This window comes from Nyctibius grandis, chromosome 25, assembly GCF_013368605.1.
Source record: "Nyctibius grandis isolate bNycGra1 chromosome 25, bNycGra1.pri, whole genome shotgun sequence".
NCBI lineage: Eukaryota > Metazoa > Chordata > Aves > Nyctibiiformes > Nyctibiidae > Nyctibius > Nyctibius grandis.
Genome location: NC_090682.1, coordinates 436,046 through 459,014, shown reverse-complemented (window position 1 = coordinate 459,014; position 22,969 = coordinate 436,046). Strand labels below are relative to the sequence as shown.

The 22,969-nt window shown below is 51.9% G+C and overlaps 1 protein-coding gene across 2 annotated transcripts in view; it reads right to left on the bottom strand.

Moving 5' to 3' along the window:
- The window catches only part of CDON (cell adhesion associated, oncogene regulated), a 53,324-nt gene extending 39,899 nt beyond the window's left edge, over positions 1-13,425 (bottom strand). For both annotated transcript variants that reach the window (XM_068418226.1, XM_068418225.1), the window contains exon 1: positions 13,290-13,425. The gene's annotated coding sequence lies outside the window, so the exon portion shown is untranslated. The remainder of the gene's footprint in view (positions 1-13,289) is intronic.
- Positions 13,426-22,969: the final 9,544 nt, after the last annotated feature.

Here is a 22,969-nt window from a genome sequence, read left to right as displayed (position 1 = left end):
ACTCCTCGCCTTCAATTTCCTCAACGTCTCCACGTTTCTGCCCATAAGCCGGCATCCAAGCCTTCCCCATGCCTAATTATTCATTCTTCCTGCTTAATTATTCATTTGGTATTTTGATTCTTTTTAGGTTAACGGGCGTTTTTATAAGCAGCCTTGCAGGAGCGCGCACGAAGCTTCATCCTTGCTCCACAGGATTTAAAACCCCACCTCGTGAATCAGTGATGGATCCCCAGAGCTGGTTTTGGAGGGGCTAAAATCTTGGTTGTGCAATTTGTAATGGGACGGTAATTTTTTTATCAAAACGAAGACAATGTTTGCTCAGGGTGGTAGATGACAGGAAAAACAAACAGCACTGAGCAAACGAGACAGTGCCCGAGCGCCTACAAAGGCAGGGGACCTTCAGTCCTGATGGCCTTCCTCAACAATAAAGCATACGTGGCTTTTTTCCGAAGCTATAAACATCCTAAATAACATCAGGAATTTACTCAAACTCTGTTAGAGGTAAGGTCCAGCATCACAGGACAAAGGTGATGGAAGAAGACATAAAATCCCAGAATCAATCAGGTTGGAAGAGCCCTCTGGACTCATCAAGTCCAACCATTGCCCTGACACCACCATGGCAACTAGACCAGGGCACTAAGTGCCATGTCCAGGCTTTTCTTAAACCCCTCCAGAGATGGTGACTCCACCACCTCCCTGGGCAGCCCCTTCCAACGTCTAATAACCCTTGCTGAGAAGAAATGCTTCCTAATGTCCAACCTGACCCTCCCCTGGCAAACATGAAGCAACTGAGGAAAAAAAAAAGAGACGACTTAGCCTAAAACTATGACCAAAAAGTTGGCCTGCCTCAAAGATGAAGACAGAGATCTTTTGCCGAGTTGTTCATTGGATTTTTCTATTTTGCTTTCAGGCCTGGAAAGGCTCATGGTTGGTATCAGCTGTTGGACTCTGATCAAAGCTGAGCTTTCCATTAATCCTTTGAGTTATATGTGAGGTTGATAGAGAATTTTTTTTTTTAAGAAGACAGTTAAGATTACTCAGATACTTAATTTGCACTCCAATATTTCAAAAACACCTTGACTTTAAAACCTCAGGCTTGGCGTACATATGGTCTTGATAGAAGCACGCATGCTTTGGCATTGACTGAAGAAATGGATTTGTGAGCCGAGGAAAGAGAATTTAACGGTTTGTGTCCCGTGCCTCTGCAGCATGCAGCTGCAAACGCTGCCGAGGCACTCGTCTGCTCCCGAGACACGGCTGTGGCTCCAAGCGGGGCGACCTGGGATTGCCATCCTGCCTGGTCACAGCAAGACAGACATCAAGGAGGAAAAAAAAAAACAATAAATCATCACAGAAGCCACACTTTCTTAGCCACAAACAGGCATAACAATTAGGTTAATTTTATTATTAAGTTCAGAAAAAAAGCCGAGACAATCCCCCCGCTGCCACGCTAATGAAGTGGGTATGGTTTCTGCCTCTTCTAGCCTCGGGGGAAGAAGAAGAACAGAGCATTAGCTTAATATACAGTTCTGCTGGGCTGCAATTATGCTTAAATGCCTAAACAAGGGCTTTTAGACCCCAAGGGATCTGAAGGTATCATTAGTCTAACAGTTCCATCACAGTAACGAGACCAAATACACACAAAATTCTCGCCCTTTGCTCTCCGAGGCCCCCCCAGACCTCACCCCTCTCATTCTCTCCTGGCCAGGCACTACTTTGCCTCATACTCCCATTTTCTTCCCCGTATCCAGCTCAACACCTGTATGGATTCTGTCACACCACCTTACGATCGCCGACGCCAGCTCTGCTCACCTTCAACGAGTCTGGAAGGGTCCTTCTGCAAACACCCCCCCACCCTGCTCCCTCCTCCTGATCCTCAGAGGGAGGGGTTTGTTTTACATTTTCAGCCGAGTGATTTGTACAAAGATTGAGATTTCACAACCAGTTTAAGCCAATTTAAAACGGGAGGGCAGCAACACCTTCCTTCAGGACCTGGCTTGCATCCTCCTATCTGCACCAACGATCGTGCGGCCACCGAGTGAGTCAGATCTGCTGGCAGATCCAGCGGAAAACTCAGCCAAAGAAAAAAAAATATGAGGTTTAGTTTTCACCTGGATGAGGGAGCAGTTTCAGCTCACCACGCCATCTCGGAGGGAACGTCCATGAAAGGGAACTTTGCACTTTAACAGCGTAAGGCCTCAGATCAACTTATGAAGCACCACCCCAGTATCTTTAATAAACTCTGAATTGCAAGAATGTAGGAAAAAATTAAGAAAAAAAAAAAAATATATGAAACCCAACTCCAAGCGACACATGCCCATTTTTTCAAGGGAGCTAGGGGACTCGCCGTCCTAATTATCCCAGCTACGTGTGCACATGCCCCAGCAAGCTTCAGTACTGCCTCGGGCTGTATCTTTTCCCCTCCAAAAAGTTTGTATTTTGCACATTAAGGACGATCACCCGTGTTTATAATTTCTCTACAGCTCCTATTACCAGAATCAAGCTCAATTTGAAAAAAGGACTAGAACCCCAGGCTCGCTCTGGTCATCAGAAAAACCTGTCAGACTCAGACAAAGGAGCTTGTGTCCACGCACGCTGCCTAAAGGTCTGCTGCCAGCAGCGCTCTCGTGCCTGGTAGGTTTTGATGCGAGGGAAGGTTCATGAAAAGAGATGGCTGGAGGACAGCGAGCTCATTTCCGAGGCTGTTCCAGCTGCACACCGACACCTCGTCCATCGGTAGCCTCCAGCAAGCAACAGCTCTAAAAAAAAAAAAAAAAAACGCAGGCAAATGGGTTCATTTAGCTGCCTTACCCTCGAGTCCAACTCAGGCTGTTGCAACTTGCAGGGATCCATGCTATCCGTGATCCCTTAAAGGGAAGCACAACTATTAAATCCACACCTGCAGCCAGAATTTATAGCAAGCCCATCTACTGCTCTCTTACATCATAGGCAATTAGGAGCCTGTGAACTCATGGCTGCAGGATATGGGAGGCGCGCTGGAAGCGGAGAGCGAAGCCTGTGTGTTACAGCAGAGCTGTTAGTCACCCTGTAGAATTCACCGTGCCTGTGGCTGGCTGAAATCGCTCCCAAAACAGAGCGACTGCTCCATTTTGATTCCGTTTCCTAACCAAAAGTGCTGTCCTCCCCTTGAAACCGCCGCGTCCCCTCCCTGTACAGTAGCCTGTACACTGTCACATGCAATGCCACCGCACGCCGTGGCTGAACCCAGTCTCCAGGGTAGACAGGCAGAAGAACAATGCTTATTAGAAAAGCAAACCAGCTAACCAGTGACAGCTGAGGGAGAAAGCAGGAAAGAGTCCGTCCTTTCTTCCCCTGATTAAAACAAGCCTTCGCACGATTCATCCCTCAGCGTTACAGTAAGCTAACCGGGGAATTCGGTTTTACTGCTCTCCTCCCCTCCCTTCCCCCCAAGCTCAACAGATCAAACCTGATTTCAAAATTGAAGTCCAAACTCGCCAGCAAAACCACGTTTCTGTGCTTCTGCACCTAGAGGGAAGGAATCCTGACACGACCGACAATATTCCTCTAGCAAAACAATCTCATTAGCCTCAGGCCCAGATAAAAGCTGTCTCAATGCAACAGCTAGGCAAAAAAAACCACGCACACACACAAAAAAAAATAGAAAATCACGTTGCTCAGGCCAGGTTTGCTACAACAAACTGCCCTGGCTCCCACGCGAGGAGAGGGGTAGCAGAACGCGGGGGAAGGAGAGGGGGGCTTTGGGTTGGATTTGCTCAGCGGCGTCACGCGGCCCAGCACCGGCTGCAGCTTCCCACCTCCTTCCTCGCGCCAGCGGAGACGAAGAAGAGCGTTGATCCAGGGGAAGGAGACAGCAACGATCACGAAACCGTAGCCCGAGGGTTCAGCTTCTCCAGCTCTGCTGCTTCGCTTGCTGCAGCTGAGCTCCGAGTCGACGCCGTGCCGTCGGCTCACCCCTGCTAGAGGCAGGGAGCCCAGCCCGGGGCAGATGGGCATTCAGGGGCAGCAACGTCCAACAGCTGCAGCTTGTGAGTCAGAGCCCTCGGTCTCCTCCTGCAAACCGGGGTAACGGCAGCTATTATCAGCAGAACCAGTTCAAACATGAGCAACGGACAGGAAAGTAGTTCAGTTTCATCACGGGTACCAGGGAGAATTTTCCACCGGGTTAACCTGACTGCGCCCTGTTTTCACTCGCACAGACACATCCTACTTTGCTGAAGAGGATTTCTGTTCCGACGTCCAACGGCAGACCGGAGATTCCAGGAGACACCTCCCCAAAGCGAGAAGGGACACCGCTGCATGGCTTCACAACAGAAGAAGAAGGTTCCAGACTCTTCATAGCACTTCAGCTCCCCCGCAAGACTTTAATGCCGAGCTCAGCAACACACAGGGGCCCTGCAAAGATAACCGGCTGCCGGGATTGATTCCATCCCACGTTAGCATCCATCAGATAGCAAGAAAAACAAGATTAAGCAGCACCACGGCATTAGTCTTCATTTAAACTTGGCAAAGAAAGGGAATGTTTCTCTTTTTTTTGTTGGCTTGTCTTTGTGTGTGTTTTTAAAGCAATCTCAGACTCAGCCAGAGAAAGGTGCCTGGACTTTTTAATATTGGGGGATTGGAAGGGACAACACTTGTACACTTGCCAGAGCCCAGATAAGTAGGGAACGCTTAGGTTAAGCAGGCTAGCATCTGCCTCCTGCAATATATACATTGCCAGAGTGAAAATAAACAGCTTCACACCTTCGGCTCAGAGAAGGACTTCAGCTTCTTTCACGTCCTCAACCTGTGGCCTCTCCGCTCGAGGAAGGAGGGTCGGAAGGGTGAGGGTTACTTGCAGCTCCCTTATTCCAACCTACAAGAATACGGCTGGAAACTTTCAGTCTTAGGTGGATTTGGGTCTTTGCTACAGCGTGTAAGATCCTGTGTTGCTTCATTGTGTTTGTAACCGGTAAGAGTTGTTTCAGACCAACTCGATATACATACCTTCCATGTGTATGGAAAGCAACGGCAAATGCACTAATTAGGAAAAATGCTGATTCGAAAACTAGACCATTTTTTAAGTGCTCAGCTCAAAAGCCCATAATCTGGAAAACCGGACTTCGATTTAATGCCACCACCCAATTCACTTGAGATCTGTTCCTAGGGGCTGAAGAGCCTCAAGCCACACGACCACAGACGGTCTCACTTCAGAATCCGCTGTCTGTGATCTGGTCCCAGGCTCCTCTCTGGTCGACCCCGACTCGCACAGCGATTTGCAAGTGCGATCTGCCCCCAAAAAATGCCTCAGTCGGATGAGCTGAATTTCAAATTATATCATTAAGCCTGAAATTTCAACATATTTCAAGAGTTTTGATAATAACATTTTTGATTACATCCGTTGCCAGCTTCCTTCTACACCCTGACAAAGATTGAAAGGATACATTCCTATTTCATTCTGCAACAAAGATCAGTGGCAGGAACAGAAAACATCTTCTGTTCCAAAAAACCCTCGGGGTTTTCCTCCTCAGACTCAAACCTCCATCAAGCTGCGATACGCTGTCACTGCAAAGTATTTAGGCAACAAGCATCCGAGCGCTGCACCAAAACGCACCTTCTGAAAAGGCTCTTGAGAAACAAAGAGATTTCCTGAAGCTATTGCAAACGTGAAACAGCTCCTCAGAAGTACCAGCCCTCAGCAAACTTTATGAAAATCCGGGTCTACACTTGAGCATACGCGGGCGTAATTCAGCAACTGTTGTGAGCTCTTATGGGGGGGGAAAAGGAAAACCACATGCTATTGTTTAGTTTGACTCCGCAACACATTTAATCTACATGGAGTTGGAACATTACACAGCAAAACTCTTCAGCTACCAGAAATTACACCCAGCCAACCCCAGCAAAACCCATTCTCCAAACGGGGAAATGCCGTTTTAAAGATCTTATCTTTGCCCCCCACAGAAATTCTCCAGCAGACAGCTGAAAGCTGTCACTAGCACTTCCCATCCCGCACCCCCAAGGGGATCAGATCAATGCCAGAACACCACAGAAAGCCAAAGCTGAGGAGTTTCACCAACTTGACCTTGAGCTATCAGAGACTGCAATAGATTTGGGGGTCCTGAGCAGAGGGAAGACCCACCCAGACACCTACAGCCATCACATCTCGCAGCCTCTTGGAGCTTATCAACAGGACCTTGATGCGGTCGAAGATGTTCAAGTGACAAGACACAGCTTACGAGCTGCCAAAGAGTTATTCCAGTATGTCCATAGGGATGATACCAGATTTAGCTACAAGAATTCCATTCCTAAGGTTGTGCAACACCCTTCCCAGCCTCAAATCCGACTGTGTGTGATAACGAGGGCTACCCATGTGTCACTGGGAGATCATCTTTGGAGTGTGGCTCCAGAATTGCCCTGACCAGCTCAAAGGGCTGTAGGTCTGCAGACGAGGTATCAGCTGGGCGGGCAGGCAGATCCACCTGGGCACAACTGAGGAGCCACCTTCCTAAACATCATGTTTCTACTTCCAAGCTCACCCATTGCCACTTTGTCCCCAACAAGTTCATTCCCCCAAGCCCAATTTTCAAGCTCCTATATACAACTATTTTCCTGGACGCAAAGCACGCTGCCTTGTGTTGGGGCACCAAGACCTGAGTAGTAAAAGTTCATCAGCATCAACGCTCCTAAACGAGCGTAAGGAGTACGTGCAGATGGGTGATGTCATGGCCAGAGCAAACAGGTGATGTCATGGCCAGAGCAGCCCACGGGCACTCTCTCTCCAACCTGAGCCTCCCCACCAGCTTGGCAGAGCTGCCTCTTATCCACCTGGGAGCACAGACCATCCTCATCCCTCCTTCGGGACGTGGGGGCTGGCACATACGCAGGTTGTTGTAAGATTTCAGCGGGGAGGCTGAATGAAACGGTGAAGAAAGAAGCTTTTCAGAGGGGGAGGCGGGGAGGAGAGGCCTACACGTACTAAACAAATCATCTGTTTGGAGCGCTGGCTCCTACTTGTTCTCGGTTATATTATTCACTCAAGAGTGGATTAATCCATCACTGCAAAGGAATCTCCTGATCTCGGAGATAAAGGCAACAAGTCAGGCACTGACTGTCTGCGGATCCTCCTGAAAATCACCAGCCTTTCTCATACCCTTATTTGGGCTGATCTATCATCTTTCAACAAACAAGAAGCAAAAAAGAAAAAAAAAAAAGGAAATAAAAACTGAAAAAACACCACCTGAACACAGTAACTTTACTCAAAAAAAACTAGCTTAGGTCAATCTGGAAGCAAGTAGGGGATTTCAACTGGGAAGATTCATCTTCAGTTTGTTTCATCAGAAGGGCCCACGTTAACTGTCCTGTAACTGTTGCAGGTCCCCACGTGGGACTTGTCCTCACCAGAGGAACAGTCACCTGGGAGTTACCTCCTCAACTAGCATGTCAAAGAAACATTGTTTCTTTTAAGATTCTTTCGAGTGAGGCCTTTTAGCCAGATAAATGGTTTGTTTCACTGGGTGAGGACCGGGAAAGGAAAATCACCAGTACCATCCCCTGGCAGGAACAAGAGCATCTCCAGCTAGAGCAGGCTACCACTTGGACACGAGGCATCTATACAAAATACAGCAACACTTTCTAGGAGGAATCCACCTCCAACACCCATCTGTGCTTCAGCAGATGATGCAGAGCAATTACAGAGGCATTCCCAAACCATCTTCACCTGAGATTAAGAGGCAGGCAGACAAGACCCCCATTTTTCAATGGCACGAGCATTTTTTCCCCCTCCTCTAGCGTTCTTTGGTGTTTTACAGGTTCACTGCAAGGAAAACCCAAGGTCTGCAAGGCAGGCAGGCTTTGTACGACTGCAAGGTAGGAAATATTAAACTTCTCTTTGAATTAAACAAATAAGGCTCAACCGCTTGGTTCATTATCAGATACAATGGTTGAAGTCTGCGGGGAAAACTAAACAGCAAAACCCAGGGTATAAATCAAAGGCACGATCAGACAGACAAGGTGAGGCCGAGGGTGCGGTTTCACCTTACAGCTAAGCCGAACCCAAAGCTGGCCGCTGCCAAAAGGGATGGTCTCCTTCCCCCGGCACGCTCGCCTCCCTCCCTCCCTCCTGCTGCTTTTGGCACTGCCCCCAGCTGCCAAGCTGGAAGAAAATATTCCAACCCAGCTGGCTTATCTTGCTCAGGGTTGTGGGGGATTATTTAGGGGTTTTTTTTTTTTCCCCCCCTGCCGTTTTAGTGAGCTGAACTGGTTTAATCGGGCATTTCTAGCGAAAAGCAGAGGGCAGGAGATGGAGGGGGAACAGCACAAGCCGCCCCTCTGCACCGCAGCCGGCTCTTGGCTCAGCTGCAGCACGGAGAGCGCGGTTTTATGAGACAGCTAACCCAATTTAAAAGCTGGCTGCTGCCAAAGGGGGACGTTCCCCCCACAACACACAGACCCCTCCAGCCCCCCAAAGGCCTCCCCAGTCATCGGGGTGGAAGATTTAGCAACTGCAGGGCAAGATCCAGCGGAAAGTTTGGGGCTTGGTGTTGCATTGGTTATTTTTTTTTGGAAGGGTTAGTTGGAATCACTCCCCCGCGGCTGCTCCGCTGCCGGATTCCCACAGCAAGGAAGAGGCAGGAACGTACCTGCCACCTCCTGCAGCAGCGAGTCCTCCAACTGAGCTGTAACATGAAACTACGCCCAAGGAGCAGGGGAGGGGGGAGGAAAAAAAAAAAAAGAGTCCCACCTGGCTAGAAGAGCTCCGAGACATCTCGTAGGTATGGGAAATGGGAAAACAACCCACCTTGCATGATTATTTTCCCTCCTGTTGAAAGATATTTCTCGCATAGAAAGAGCAAGCAGGGGCTTAATGGAAAAGACAGGTGGTCTGGATGCACAAGCCTCAATCCCTAGTAGGGCTGAACAAGCAGTTTACCCTGAAGTGATAACTGTCACTGGAGAATCATCATCCGCACCGGAAAGGGAGAAGCGAGCTGGGGAAACGAAGTGGAAAACTATGACACACTCGGCCCTGAGGTTGTACTGAGCCATCTACCAAGGAAACCACTGGAAGAACACTCAACTGAAAAGACAAAAATAAAAGACAGAGATATATATATAGTTTAAAAACTCTTGGGACAGCGTAGCTGGAGACCTCTCGTTAGCTCAAGTAATAGAGCAAAGAGGTTTTCTGCTGAATTTGCCAAGAGCAAACACCATCCCGGAGTGAACAATGAGGGAGAAGGGGACACACAACCCCAGGGCTTGCTCGGGGAGGCCCCCAGGAAGAGCATGAAGCTAGCAGGAAAGGGAATATGTCTGAAGAAGAGACCTAGTACCAGCTCATCTGTTAACTAACTAGATGAAAACAGCAACAAAAGCGTACGGAGAACACAGTTTGGTCCCCAGGTACCAGCCTTAAGAGTCAGGACTGCAAGACATGCTGCAAACTCCCACTGAAAGAAGAAGTTTGACCAATTCCACTTAATACAAGATTTAAAATCTTTAACAAGATTTTTCTTTTTAACAAGATTAAGCTTCACAAGCCAGCATTTTTGATCAGTCTCACCCCAGTTGCAGACAGGAATTGGCTCAGAAGCTCCCCGGCCCACTGGAACACTGAGGAAAACCAGAAAACCGATAGAAAAACAAGTGGGAAAGTGGCGTGACTCAGCTGAAGCAGAGCTACTTGCTAGTCAACAGATCGTAAGCAAAGCAGGAGACAAAAAACTGACTCTACATATAAAGGTCAAGTTTACAGTATCAATTAATTCATACAAATTAGATGTTGCCTAACAAAAGGCGTCAGGCAGGTTTCTGAGCTGCGTGCAGCGTGCCGATTAAAGCGATTCCATATAAAACCTTATCTGAAACACCAGATCTCAACAGGTTTGTGGGTGAAGACTCGCTCAGGGCTTCTGGTACGAAACCAAAGGTTTCAAAGCCTTGCTGGAACCACCTTCACCAGCAACAAAAAATCTGCAGCCGTGCAAATGCCACTTGAGCGAAGTGAACTCCCTGAAACAAAATGCATTTTCATATGGTTTTGTATATGGTTGTGGGACTTGCTGCTCCTCATACCCAGCCCTGAAGCAGAAATCAAAGCAGTTGGTCCTTTACACGTTTAGTCTCATCAACAACATGAATAGCCACGTGAAGAGGAGCGCTGGGAGAAAGCGTTGCTCAGCTGTACCCTGCGATCAGATACACGCGCATCTGCGTCAGGCACCGCTTTAGAAAACACCTTTATTCCCCAAATTAATCACCACGTGCTTCCCAGCTCAGTTTTTTGGTGCCACAGCTGAAGCTTTGCTACTCTTACACTTCATGGTAGCCACCAAATTAATTTCAGTGGTCTTAGTACAACCAAGGACTTCGTTAGGCAAAGCTGGTCTGCTCTGGGATCCGCAGTGGACGATTTATGAGATGACGAACACCGGTATGGCTGTGCGCTCACGCGAGCGAATCAATTGCTTTGCTTCACAATTTCCACATCTGCAGAAGCAGTTTTTAAAACAAGTCAGTGTATTTTTAAGCTCTGACAGTTAAAAATCCTCAAGTGACATCACCTGAAGTCGGAGCACAGCTGCCTTATTCCTCTGGCACACTCGTGAGCCAAAGTAAGCACGAGCCTCAGTTTATAGGCTCACAGCACACCTCGCGATAATGAAAGTGATGGTTGGGCTTCCCCCCGTGTAGCAGTCAGGCCTCTCCTTACCTGTTTTTCCCCCCCCCCCTCGGTTTTGGGGTAAGAAACACAAAGTTTAGTACCAGTGCATCCCAGCTGGGCTGGCCAGCAAGCCAGCCGAGGGGGCACGCAGGAGTCCTGGCCCGAAGGCCACTCACCAGCACCCAGAAGGGCTGCTAGGCAAAGAACGGAGAGCACCAGGTAGAGCTGGCGTCCCAGTGCTCACAGAAGAATGAAAAATAACCAAAATTGCACGAGGAATGGCAAAAAAACCACCCCTTCCAAGCTGCTTTCTGTGGTGTATGAGAGCTTGCCCACCGGCGCGCCCGCACTTCACCTTGCACGCCCGGGCTTGGCTGTTTACAAGCACTCAGGGCAGCTTAAGGGTGTAAATCGCATTAATCCACGCGACAAAGCTACCGCGCTCATCCCTGGGTGAATTACTAATCCCTCGCCACTACAGCTCTTCCCACCTTACTTCCTACCCCTCAGAGAAGGAAAATAAAATACCTTTTAACATGAAGCAGACAGGTAAAGGAATGGATCCCAGTATTTCTATCTGCGAGTCCAGCTTTAAATAGTTTTGAGCAACAGCCGTGGGTTTCTACGGCCGCTTCGCAACCTGCGGATCTGTCTGGGCTGTAGATCGAGCCAGAGGCTTCCCCCTTGTTTTGGAGAAGGGCTTAAAGGAAAGTGGTTATTGCTTTTGAATGGAGCATTGCTCTGTTATCAAGCCCTCCCCACGAGCCAGGCTCATAACTGCTTTAAAAAAATAAAAGTAGGGGTTTGGTTTTGACACGTTTGAATCACACGAGCGGCGCTCGCCGCCTGTTTTAGCTCGGTGGAACAAAAACACGCTGGTTGTAATTAAGGCATATAATAGCCACGTTTAAGGGAAAAGCGTTCAGAAAGCACGCCGTGAAACCTGCACCACTGCTCGAGCCGAGGATTTTTGGAATACGGCGACACGAAGGAGCGGGCCGTTGCCCTCAGCAACCGCGATTACAAAAGCGCTTTTTCCCCCCTTAAAAGAGTTACAGGCGTAAATCGCAACTGTCAAAACACCGGAGTTGTGGGAGATGAGGAGAAAAGCAAACCGGCTCTGCACAGCTTGGCTGTAAGCACTGGCACGACAGGATTACCTGCTTTGTTCAGAGAAAACACCGGGCCACGAACGACAAAACCCCAGAGAATAAGAGTTGAAGCGCTCCTGGTAACCTTAGTGACCAGTGGCTGCAACAAGCTCGGTGTTTGGGTTAGTAAATTGTATTTCTGGTGCATGTGTGAAAGATACAACTCATTGAGTAAACACCCCTTCGGAGCTGACAGTTTTACAGCCGCAGGCTCGGCGCGGCTACTCCTTCTCAGAGCACAGAGACACAGCAAATCATTCGGGGTAAGCAGTTAAAATAAAATAAATAATAATAAAAAAAAAGAGCTACATAAAGCCATCACATTTACCCGTTCGCCAGTCCTTTAAAAAGTTACAAGGCAGGGGCATAATAAACGTCGCCTGTTTCCAACAGTTGGAAGTTGTGTGTCACGTCTGAAAAAACATTTCCCTTTTGGTTTAAAAAACATCAATATTGAAAACACACAACAGTCGACTGGAAAGTTCTTTCATTAAAAGTCAGCAGCTGTATAATTATTATATTTTTTCTCGCAAAGCAAGCTGAAGTAACTTCAGATTCAAGAACCAGACAGCTTGAAGCACCTTAATGCAAAATGAAAACCAGAGTTAAGATGTCATGATGCTTTTACAGCCGGAGTCCTCGGGCATCGCACACCATTACGGGCTGACTTTCAACCCCTCTAATCGCAGAGAAAGAATTAAAAACAAGCATCGAGATTATCAGTTTTAAGACTGGTAAGAGGCTAGACGCGACCCCAAGCCCATCCCCGGCCACTTCAAACATACATATAGCAGAGCCGGAGCAACTTTCACTGTGAAATAAGACGGTAAACCAGTAACAGACTGGAGGCAGAGCAGTGAAATTGCTCTCTGAAGGGTTTTTTTTCCTCCCCAACTCTCTACACAGGCTCAGTTCTACTCCTTCCTCCCGCTCAGCCTCACAAAAAAACCCCACAACTCAGATGGTTTGAATAAACCCTGCGCCTGAGCTTCAAACGCAGCTTTCGCCCCCCTCCACCACCACCACAGCAAACCCCTTCTCCGGCCGTGCCTTCGCTCCGGCACACGCTGCTCCCCCGGGGCGGGGAGGGGGTGTCAGGCTGCCCGCCCACCGCCTCCCCTCAGCGGCGGAGCCCCCGCAGGTACCGCCTGGGGCCGCCTCGCTCTGTGTGTGTGTGTGTGTATGTCCCTCCATGTCCCCTCAGCGGGAACCGGCTCCGGGGGGTGACAGGAGGCACCGGGCGCACCTGCGGCCGCCTGTGCGTGTCCCTTTACCGCCCTGACGGCCGCGCCGCGCACCCCCTCACAGCGCCGGCGGCGGGCGGGAAGCGCGTGCGGGACCTCGGGAGCGGCGGGAAGCGCGTGCGGTACCTCGGGAGCTGCGGGAAGCGCGTGCGGTACCTCGGGAGCGGCGGCGGGAAGCGGCTGAGGGAAGCGGCTGCGGGACCTCGGGAGCGGCGGCGGGACCTCAGGAGCGGCGGGAAGCGGGTGCGTTACCTCTCAGCAGCGGTGGCGGCCGCCGCGCCCCCTCCTTCGTCCCGCTCCCCCTCGGCGGCGGCTCCCCAGGACATTCCAGGCTGGGGCGGGCGACCCGGCGGACGGGAGCCTCCATCCAACGCCGCCCGGCCACGCCGCTTATCTCTGCCCCCCTCCTCTTCCCTCCCCTCCCCGCCCCGCTCCCACCGGCGCCCCGTGTCGGAGGAGGCGGTGGCGGCGGCTCCTCTCCGCCTCTCCCCTCACTGCTCCGCCCCCGCGGAGCGTACCAAGGGCCGGCGGAGGGGGGGGACGGACCACGGGGAGCCCGGCCCTGTGCCGGGAGCAGCCCGCCCCGGGGCGGGGTGGGAGTCCGGCCTTACGGCGTTCTGCGGGCGGCCCCGGGGCGGCGGGGCCTTGGAGGGAAACGGGGGGTGCTTGCTCCGTGCAGCGTGCACCCATGCAACCATTCACCAGTGCACCGTGCACCCGTACACCCATACACCAGTACACCCAAACACCCGTACACCCATACACCAGTACACCCATTCACCCGTGCACCCTTGTACCCGTGCACCCATACACCCGTGCAGCCGTACACCAATACACCTGTACACCCTTGCACCCATACACCAATACACCCGTCCACCCATGCACCCGTGCACCCATACACCCGTACACCCATGCACCCGTGCACCCATACACCCGTACACCCATGCACCTGTGCACCCATACACCCGTACACCCGTGCACCTCTGCACCCATACAGCGTGGGCAGGCCGCTTGCTTGCTACAGGGAGCGTGCGCTCCCGAGGGCCGTGCACCGTGCGAGCTTTCCCTCATGCACCCGTGCAAAGGTCGTTGCCGTGCCCAGGCCGCCTGTTTGCACGCTGGAGGGCCCGCGGTACCTGTTGTAAATCCTTACACCCAGGATTTGCCATTCCTGGTTGCAAGCGGAGCTCCGGTTGTACGGTCAGAGCGTCGCCGGAGGGAGGGGAGAGCGGCTCCAGCTTTATTCCAGAAGGCTGGAAACGCTCCTGTGCGCCGCACGCACGCTCCGGGCGTGATCTTCTGCCGGATAACGCCACGGAGAAAGCCCTGCTCGGGCAAGACGGGGCTGAAAAAACCAGCAAAAAGTGGGTTTCTCGAGGCTTGGATGGCGTCCAGCTGCAAACCGCAGTGAGATCACGTTAAGCGGCGGGGAAGCTCCCGTCATTTGCAGCGTAATTTAATATTAACAGCTTGCTAAATTACCCGACGGCGTTAGACCTAATCTGCAAGGATTAAAACCGGCGAACTGGCGCGGTCCATCCTGTGCCCCAACCCTCGGCCCTTTCCGAAAGGCCCAAAATACACCCAAAATGCCTCGTGGTTTTTTTTGAATTTGCTAAATTTTGGTCACATTGGGGGCTGAGCTGGAAAAGGATTTATCTCAAGGAGGGTTTTGAGTGGAAAGGCTTCAGCAGCACGTGGAGCAGGCTGGAAAGAAACACAGCTCCAATGTTTAAAAATAAAAGAGAAATAAGCTTTTTTTTAAAAAAAAAATACCCTTGGAACAAAGTTTCTTGGGTTTTTGGGCAAACCTGTGAGACCAACAGGCTGCGCTACCCTGTGTTTACCAGCCCTAATTTTATCCCTTGGGAGGTTTCCTGTAGGACATCATGATTTCCACAAGTGTAAAAGGGGAAAAAAAAAAAAAGACGACTAGAAAATTTCTCAGTGGATTAAAAATCTGAAGAAAACACCCCAAAACCAAGCCGAAAGCAGGGCGAGTGGGATCGCTTGATTTGTGGCAGCCAGCAGCAAAGCCGAGGACCTGAGGATCGCTCTCCGTGCAGAAGTGAGACGGCCAAGCCTGATTTTGGGGTAAAAATCATCAAAATCGAGATTATAACGATGGTCCTTTGCAGAGTGGGGGGTGTTGCCAAATCACGTTTCCTCCCTGTGCAATTTTCTGAGTGGTTTTTTTCCTTTCCTTGGGCGCTATTTGCATGAGAATACCCTCTTGTTGAGGGGGAATTGCTGCTTAATTAGAGAACAGCAATCACTTTAATTAGCATGTCTCTATGCTCCCTGCTATTTTGCATGGATTCAAATGAGATGTTCATTAGGGAGCGGGCGCCCGGACAAGCTACGCCCTTTAGCCGCGCGCTAACCCAATTAACCTCGGCACTTCTGCCTTCTCCTGGGTTTCGGCTTTGCAGTGGTGGGGTTTCCTCCTTGCAAGGTTTCCTTCCTTGCAAGGTTTTCCTCCTCACAAAGTTTTCCTCCTCACAAGGTTTCCTTCCTTCCAAGGTTTCCTTCCTCACAAGGTTTTCCTGCTTGCAGGTTATTCTGCCTCACAAGATTTCCTTCCTCACAAGCTTTTCCTCCTTGCAAGGTTCACTTCCTTGCAAGTTTTTCCTCCTTTTCCTTGCTCGCTCGCTGCTGGGGTTTGCGAACAGAAACAGAGGGACACCCCCCAAAAAGTCACCCTCCCTCCGTGGGGACCCTCAAACCCTCCCTGTGCCCCTTCCCCAACCACCATGGGGCCAGCGCGTCCCTGGGGACGTGCAGCAGACGAGGCCGTCGTTCCCAGGGCAGGAACACGGCGCTTCGAGCCTCTCCTTTGTTTCTCCGTGCCGACGTGATCGCAGCAAGGGTGAGTTTGATATTTCTTTTTTATTATTATTATTATTACTATTATTTCTCCTGCCCCGTAATCCCACCGTCTTGTCACGCTTCCCCAGGAAAGCCGTCCTGCTCCGAACAAAGCCCCCGGAGCATCCCGGCTTCGCGGAGGGGGGTTTTTTTGCAGCTGCGCCTCGAAGCGTGACCGATCGGGAATGAGCCTTCGCAGCGCGTCTAATGCCGTTTGGACAGGGGGCCTTTCATCCCCTCGTGGGAGCGAGGCCCCGCCATTGAGCCCGCGGCTCCCCACGTCCCGGCCCTCGGCGTTCCCAACCCCGCGGGAGCCGTCCGGCGTCACTTTGGGGGTGAGCGAGGTGGGGACACCCGTCCTCTCCTCTCCCCACCGTGGGTTTGGAGAGGGGGGGAAAGCCCCCGCAGACCAGGGGTGGCAGCATGGAGATGCTCCCCTTCGCCATGGACTGGTCACTGTCACCCCGTGTTGGGCTCCCGCGGGTTCCTCGTCCTGCTCCCCATTGCTCTGTCCCCAGCAGGTATCTTGTCCTGGTCCCCATCCTCAGAAGATTCCTCATCACGGTCCCCATCACCCCATCCCCAGCAGGTACTTCATCCAGGTCCCATCATCCTATCCCCATCAGGTGCCTCATCTCAGTCCCCATCACCTTGTCCTAGTCCCCATCACCATCAGGTGCCTCATCTCAGTCCCCATCACCCCGTCCTGGTCCCCATCACCCCATCCCAGTCCCCATCAGGTGCCTTATCCCAGTCCCCATCACCTTGCCTCCCTCCCCAGCAGATACCTTGTCTCAGTCCCCACAGGGTACCTCACCCTGGTGCCCCCCTACCCTTGATGGTGGAGTTGTCATTGGGTGGCAGCAGCTACTGGACCTGCCCTGCTGTGACAGGCACTTGTGTGAGTGGGGAAACTGAGGCACGCAGCAGGAACAGGTGGGGAGCCGGTAGCAAGTTGTACGGGTGCAAAGGCTGGAGCACACACATCATCTGGGAAGAGGAGATGAAGGTGAAGATAGAGAGATGAGCAGAGGCAAGGTAAGAAGGTGAAGATGATGAGAAGAGAGAAGATGAAGAGAGAAGAGACAAGACGAGATGACAGAAGGAGGGGAAAGGAGGAGAAGGAGGAGAGGAAGAGGAGGAGAAGAAGGAGGATGAGGACAAGGAGAAGGAGAAGTACAAGGACAAAGACAAGCAGGAGAAGAAGGAGAGGAGGAGAAGGAGGAGGATGAGGACAAGGAGAAGGACAAGGACAAAGATGAGGAGAAGTACAAGGACAAAGACAAAGAGGAGAAGGAGAGGAGGAGGAGAAGAAGAATGATGAGGACAAGGAGAAGGACGAAGAAGGAGAAGGAGAAGGAAAAGGAGAAGGAGAGGAGGAGAAGGAGAAAGAAAGGAAAGGAGAGGAAAGAAAGGAAAAGGAGAAAAAGAAAGGAGAGGAGAAGAAGGAGAAGGAGAAGGAAAAGGAGAAGGAGAGGAGAAGGAAAAGGAGAAGGAGAGGAGGAGGCGAAGAAGAATGAAGAGGAGAAGGAAGAGAGGAGGAGGAGAAGAAGGAGAGGGAGAAGAAGGAGAAGGAAAAGGAGAAGGAGAGGAGGAGAAGGAGAAAGAGAGGAAAGGAGAGGAAAGAAAGGAAAAGGAGAAAAAGAAAAGAGAGGAAAAGGAGAAGGAGAGGAGAAGAAGGAGAAGGAGAGGAGGAGAAGAAGGAGGAGGAGTAGAAGAAGAAGAATGAAAAGGAGAAGGAGAGGAGGAGGAGAAGAGGAGAGAAAGAAGAAGGAGGAGGAGAAGGAGAGGAGAGAAGGAGCAGGAGGAGAGGGGAAGGAGAAGAGCTGTTGCCTCCAGAGAAGACATACCTCCCCGTGAGCTTTGCCAACCCATCACTTCGGGGGTTGGACGGGTTTTTTGTTGGTTTATTTTTCCCCTGGTGAAAAGTGGCTTTTTGACCCAAACACACGTTTTCAGAGAGAAGGTTTATTTTGGCTGAAAGCCTTTTTTTTCTTATTAAAAAGAAAAATGTCAAGGCTGGTGGGAAAGGGCACGTCTGTAAAACCTTTTTTTCCTTAAAAAAAAAAAAAATCGATATATTTTGGCTTTTTTTCATCAGAAATACCTCTGCGGGAGGCGTTGGGAGTGAATCATTCCCAAAATCCCCTGTCCTGCGCCGTGCCTGGTCCTGCCTGACTTTATCATCTCTCCCTGCAGCAAACGCCCAGCGATAACAACAAAAAATCAGAATTATTAGAAAATACTCTTGGACTAGAGGATGGTTTTGCCCCATTTTCCTGTATTTTGGTCATTTAACCCCACGGAGCCGCTCTGGTGCCGGGTCCAAACATTGGCTCTAGCTCTAGGAAGGAGCAAAGAACAGCCCTGTTGGGTTTCTGGGGGCATTGGGGTTATCTCCAAGAGGAGCCTGGACCTGCTGGGGGTGGGACAGACCTCACTGCACCCCCTTGATAGGTTCTAGGGGGTGATAAGAAGTCTTCATGGTCCCCAGGACCTCCCCAGCACCCTTCTGCCCCAGGCTAGAGCTGGGCTGGGCCTTGCTGTAGGTTGTGTCCTGGATGGACCTCAGGATAATATTGCAAGGAGCTTGTCCCCAGCCATGTCTCCTGGACAGACCTTGGGCCCATGGTGCAGGTAGCTTGTCCCCAGCCTTGTCTCCTGGATAGACTTCAGGCCGATGTTGTAGATAGCTTCTCCCTGGTCATGTCTCCAACCTCATAACCTGGATAAACCTCTGACTGATGTTGCATGTAGCTTGTCTCCAGTCCTATTCCAAGCTTTATCTCCTGGGTGGACATCTGTACAGATCTCCGATCAACATTACAGGTATCTCATCTCCAGCCCTGTCTCTAGCCCCATCTCCTGGATGGACCTTGAACCTACATTGCCAATAGCTTGTCTCCAGCCCTGCTTCCAGCCTTATCTCCTGGTTGGACCTCAGACTTATGCTGTCCCCAACCCCATCTTCAGCCCAGTGTCTTGGCTAGACCTCAAACCAACGTTGTAGGTTGCTTGTCTCCATCCCTGTCTTCCTGATGGATTCCAGAGCAATGCTGCAGATACCTTCTCGCCATCCCTACCTCCCTGAAGGACCTCAGACTGATGTTGTAGGTACCTTCTCTCCATCCCTACCTCCCTGAAGGACCTCAGACTGATGCTGCAGGTACCTTCTCTCCATCCTTACCTCCCTGAAGGACCTCAGACTGATGCTGCAGGTACCTTCTCTCCATCCCTACCTCCCTGAAGGACCTCAGACTGATGCTGCAGGTACCTTCTCTCCATCCCTACCTCCCTGAAGGACCTCAGACTGATGCTGCAGCTACTTTCTCTCCATCCCTATCCTCCTGAAGGACCTCAGACCACTACTGCAGCCCATCTCCACCTTCTCTGAGCTCCCCAAACCCAACCCACCACCTCACCTTGCTGACAGCGTCCATCCTCGACCCCGGCTGGATCCAACTCGTGGTGGACAACCCTTGAGGGGCCAAAGCCGTGGTGGAGGGAGAACTGGAGACAGGCAGAGGAGACAGAGCGCCTTCCAAATTGACACCATATGGCTGTTCCTTCTCCCCGGGCCCAGTAAATAGGTCTTTCATGCTGGGCCGGTTGCCATAGGAGCAAACACGCAGGAAATATCCCAGATAACTCGAATCGTGGCGAAAACATGTGTTTTGGATAAAACCTGGAAGAAAATCGCCCCTTTTAACCCCTCCGAGGCGTTTTACCCGCCCGCTTTTAACCCCTCGCCCCTCTCCGTGCACGCACGGGGTGGGGAAACTGAGGCAACGCCGGCCCCCTCTCCCCTCGTCACCCGGCGGTGGGAAATCAGGTGGGTTCCTTGCAGCGAAGCGCCCATCGCTGGTGGGTCCCCAGTGTCATTTCACCTCCTTCTCCTCCCCGGAGCCCCTTATCAAGACAGATGGCTGGAGGCAAGGCCGCACGCTTGCTCCGCCAGCGTTTCGCTTTGATTTGCCAAGGAATTTGCTTTGCTTTTGCTTTTTTTTTTCCTTTCCTCCCCTCTTTTTTTTTTCCAGCCTCGGCCAAACCTTTCCTTATCGCATCTGGCGAGCAGCGGGCCCTCGGCACTCGCCCTGGCCGCCCTCCAAGCGCTGAGCGCGAAGCCTCCGGCCAAGCCGCCGCGGCACGGCCACGTTTCCCAGTGCCACGGCGTCCTGCAAGGCCGAGCCCCGAGCAAACCGACGGGCCCCCACGCCCTTGTGCTGTGCTTGCTCTCAGGGAAGGGGAAACTGAGGCACAGAAAGCCTGAAAAGCTGCTGTGGGTGTTCCGGGCTCCTGCAAAGTGGCTTCGTGAATCCCCGTGTGCTGCAAAACATCCCCACATGCTGCAAGCACCCCTGTGCGCCACAAATATCTCATAGAATCAGAATCCCAGACTGGTTTGGGTTGGAAGGGACCTTAAAGCCCATCCAGTTCCAACCCCCTGCCATGGGCAGGGCCACCTTCCACCAGACCAGGTTGCTCCAAGCCCCATCCAACCTGGCCTTGAACACTGCCAGGGAGGGGGCAGCCACAGCTTCTCTGGGCAACCTGGGCCAGGGTCTCACCACAGAATCACAGAATCAACCAGGTTGGAAGAGCCCTCTGGGATCATCGAGTCCAACCATTGCCCTGACACCACCATGGCAACTAGACCAGGGCACTAAGTGCCATGTCCAGGCTTTTCTTAAACCCCTCCAGAGATGGTGACTCCACCACCTCCCTGGGCAGCCCCTTCCAATGGCTAATGACCCTTGCTGAGAAGAAATGCTTCCTAATGTCCAACCTGAACCTCCCATGGTGACGCTTGAGGTTGTGTCCTCTTGTCCTATCGCTGGTTGCCTGGGAGAAGAGGCCGACTCCCGCTCTGCTACAACCTCCCTTCAGGTAGTTGTAGACTGCACTAAGGTCACCTCTGAGCCTCCTCTTCTCCGGGCTAAACACCCCCAGCTCCCTCAGCCGTTCCTCGGAGGTCAGACCCTCCAGACACTTCACCAGCTTGGTCGCCCTCCTCTGCACTCGCTCCAACACCTCAACATCTCTCTTGAAGTGCGGGGCCCACAACTGGACACGGGATTCAAGGTGCAGCCTCACCAGTGCCGAGTACAGAGGGACGATCCCTTCCTTCACAGCAAAGAATTTCTTCCTCAGATCTCATCTCAATCTCCCCTCTCTCAGTTTAAAACCGTTTCTCCTCGTCCCATCACTCCATGCCCTTGTCAAAAGCCCCTCTCCAGCTTTCCTGCAGCCCCTTCAGGTGCTGGAACGTGCTAGAAGGTCTCCTTGGACCAAAAACATTCCTGCATGCTGCAAACATCCTCGCATCCTACAAGCATCCCCGCGCTCTGCACCACCTCCTAACGCCTCTTGCCAGGAGGAGACATCGCTGCCGGCTCTTTCCAGTGCTGCCCAGAGATGGAGCAACCCCCCGGCGCAGAGTCCACCCTGAACCCGAGAGGGGCAGGTGGGCTTTGGCGTGGGGAGGAACACACCTACAGCGTGCAGCTGGGACCGAAGCGAGGGGATCGGAGAGCAAAACCGAGGAGGAAGCAGCGAGGCCGATAACCGGCCGCCCTGGGATTTCTCCCGGTGCCGTCGTGTAAACGCCGCTGACGGGAGGAATGTGCGAGCGCGGAGGAGAAATCCCTTTCCCCGGCCTCGCTCCTCCCTCACAGCAGGAACCAGAACCCCTCCAGATGCCTTTTTTCCCCCCTCCAATCCTCCCATGCAAGTTGTTTTTCCACCTCCATTTTTTCCACCCCAGCAAGGTGCAGCGTCCCTGCTACCCGCCGCGTCCCAAACAGCCCCGCTGCAGCTCCAAACTCATTTTCCCCTCTTCAACCCCCGTTTTCTTTTTCTTTTCCTCCTTTTTTTTTTTTATTAATAACCTTTCCATCTCCTCGCCTCCTCCTTCCCCCCCTCCCCACCTCTAACCTCTATTATGGCTTTGTGAGGTTTAGCAAAATAAACACGGCCAAACCAGAACCCTCCTCACGTGCAACATCGCTGGAAAAGCCAAAACAGCTTCGCAGGGCGGCCGAGGGCTCGTGGCGAGGCCCCGAGAGGCCCCGGAGCTGCTCAGCCCTCCAAGCAAAGTGCGGCAGATGCAATTAATTTCATCCCCCCCCTCTTTTAATACATCTTCCAGCGGCGTACGCTCCTTGCACCCAAGTCCCTTTGCCCAAGGAGGGTGTTTGGGGGTGCTGAGCCTGGCAAGACGATGCTAAAACAAGGAGGGATTAAAGCAACGAGCTAAAACCCTCCAGAACGATGAGAAAAATGCATTTTCCCTCCTGGCCCCCTCGCTTTCCTCCCCTCCCCATCCCCAAAAACCCCATCAGGGACCAAATGATGCTCGAAAGCTGCTTGAAGGTTCAGTTCCCTGCTCGCAGGGGGAGATTTTTTCCCCTTCGTGAGCTGGTTTCACTCTTCTCTCCTCCCCAATGCTCAGCTTGCTCCACGCCTGGGGGTTGCAAAGCAGCAGAGGGGTTTTTTTTTAGGGTTTTGGGGTTTTCTTTGGGGCATATTGGGGTTTTTGGGGGTCTGCTCTCACTGGAAAGCAGCGCTTTCTCCCCACCCTGCCCAAGAATGTTTCTGCTGATATTAAACCCGACCCGGAGGCATTTTGAAGGAGTCGGCTTCCTCGCCAAAAAAATGACCTCAGCCTCCCTAGGTTGGAGCTTTTTTTTGGTCAGTGGGTTTTTTTTTTACCTTTTTAAAGCAATTTTTCTCCCTCTCCTGCCTGCAAGGCGAGAGGAACCGATGGGGCCTCTCACCCACGACCCCAGCATCACCACCGGGCTGTAACCGCGGTGCTGATCCCTTAATTTTGGGGGAAAGTTGTAGGTTTTAACCTGCAAATTCCACTTTTAACCTGCAAATTCCACTTTTAACCTGCAAATTCCAGGTTTTCCCCTGCAAAACCCCTCCCCTGCTGCTGGCAGGAGGAGCCAGGGGCCAAACCTGCTGCAAAAACCCACCTTGCACCGTCCTCCGGGCACTCGACGATGTGCAAAACCAGAAATGCTTCCGCAAGAAGCAAACCCATTGGATTGGCAATCCCC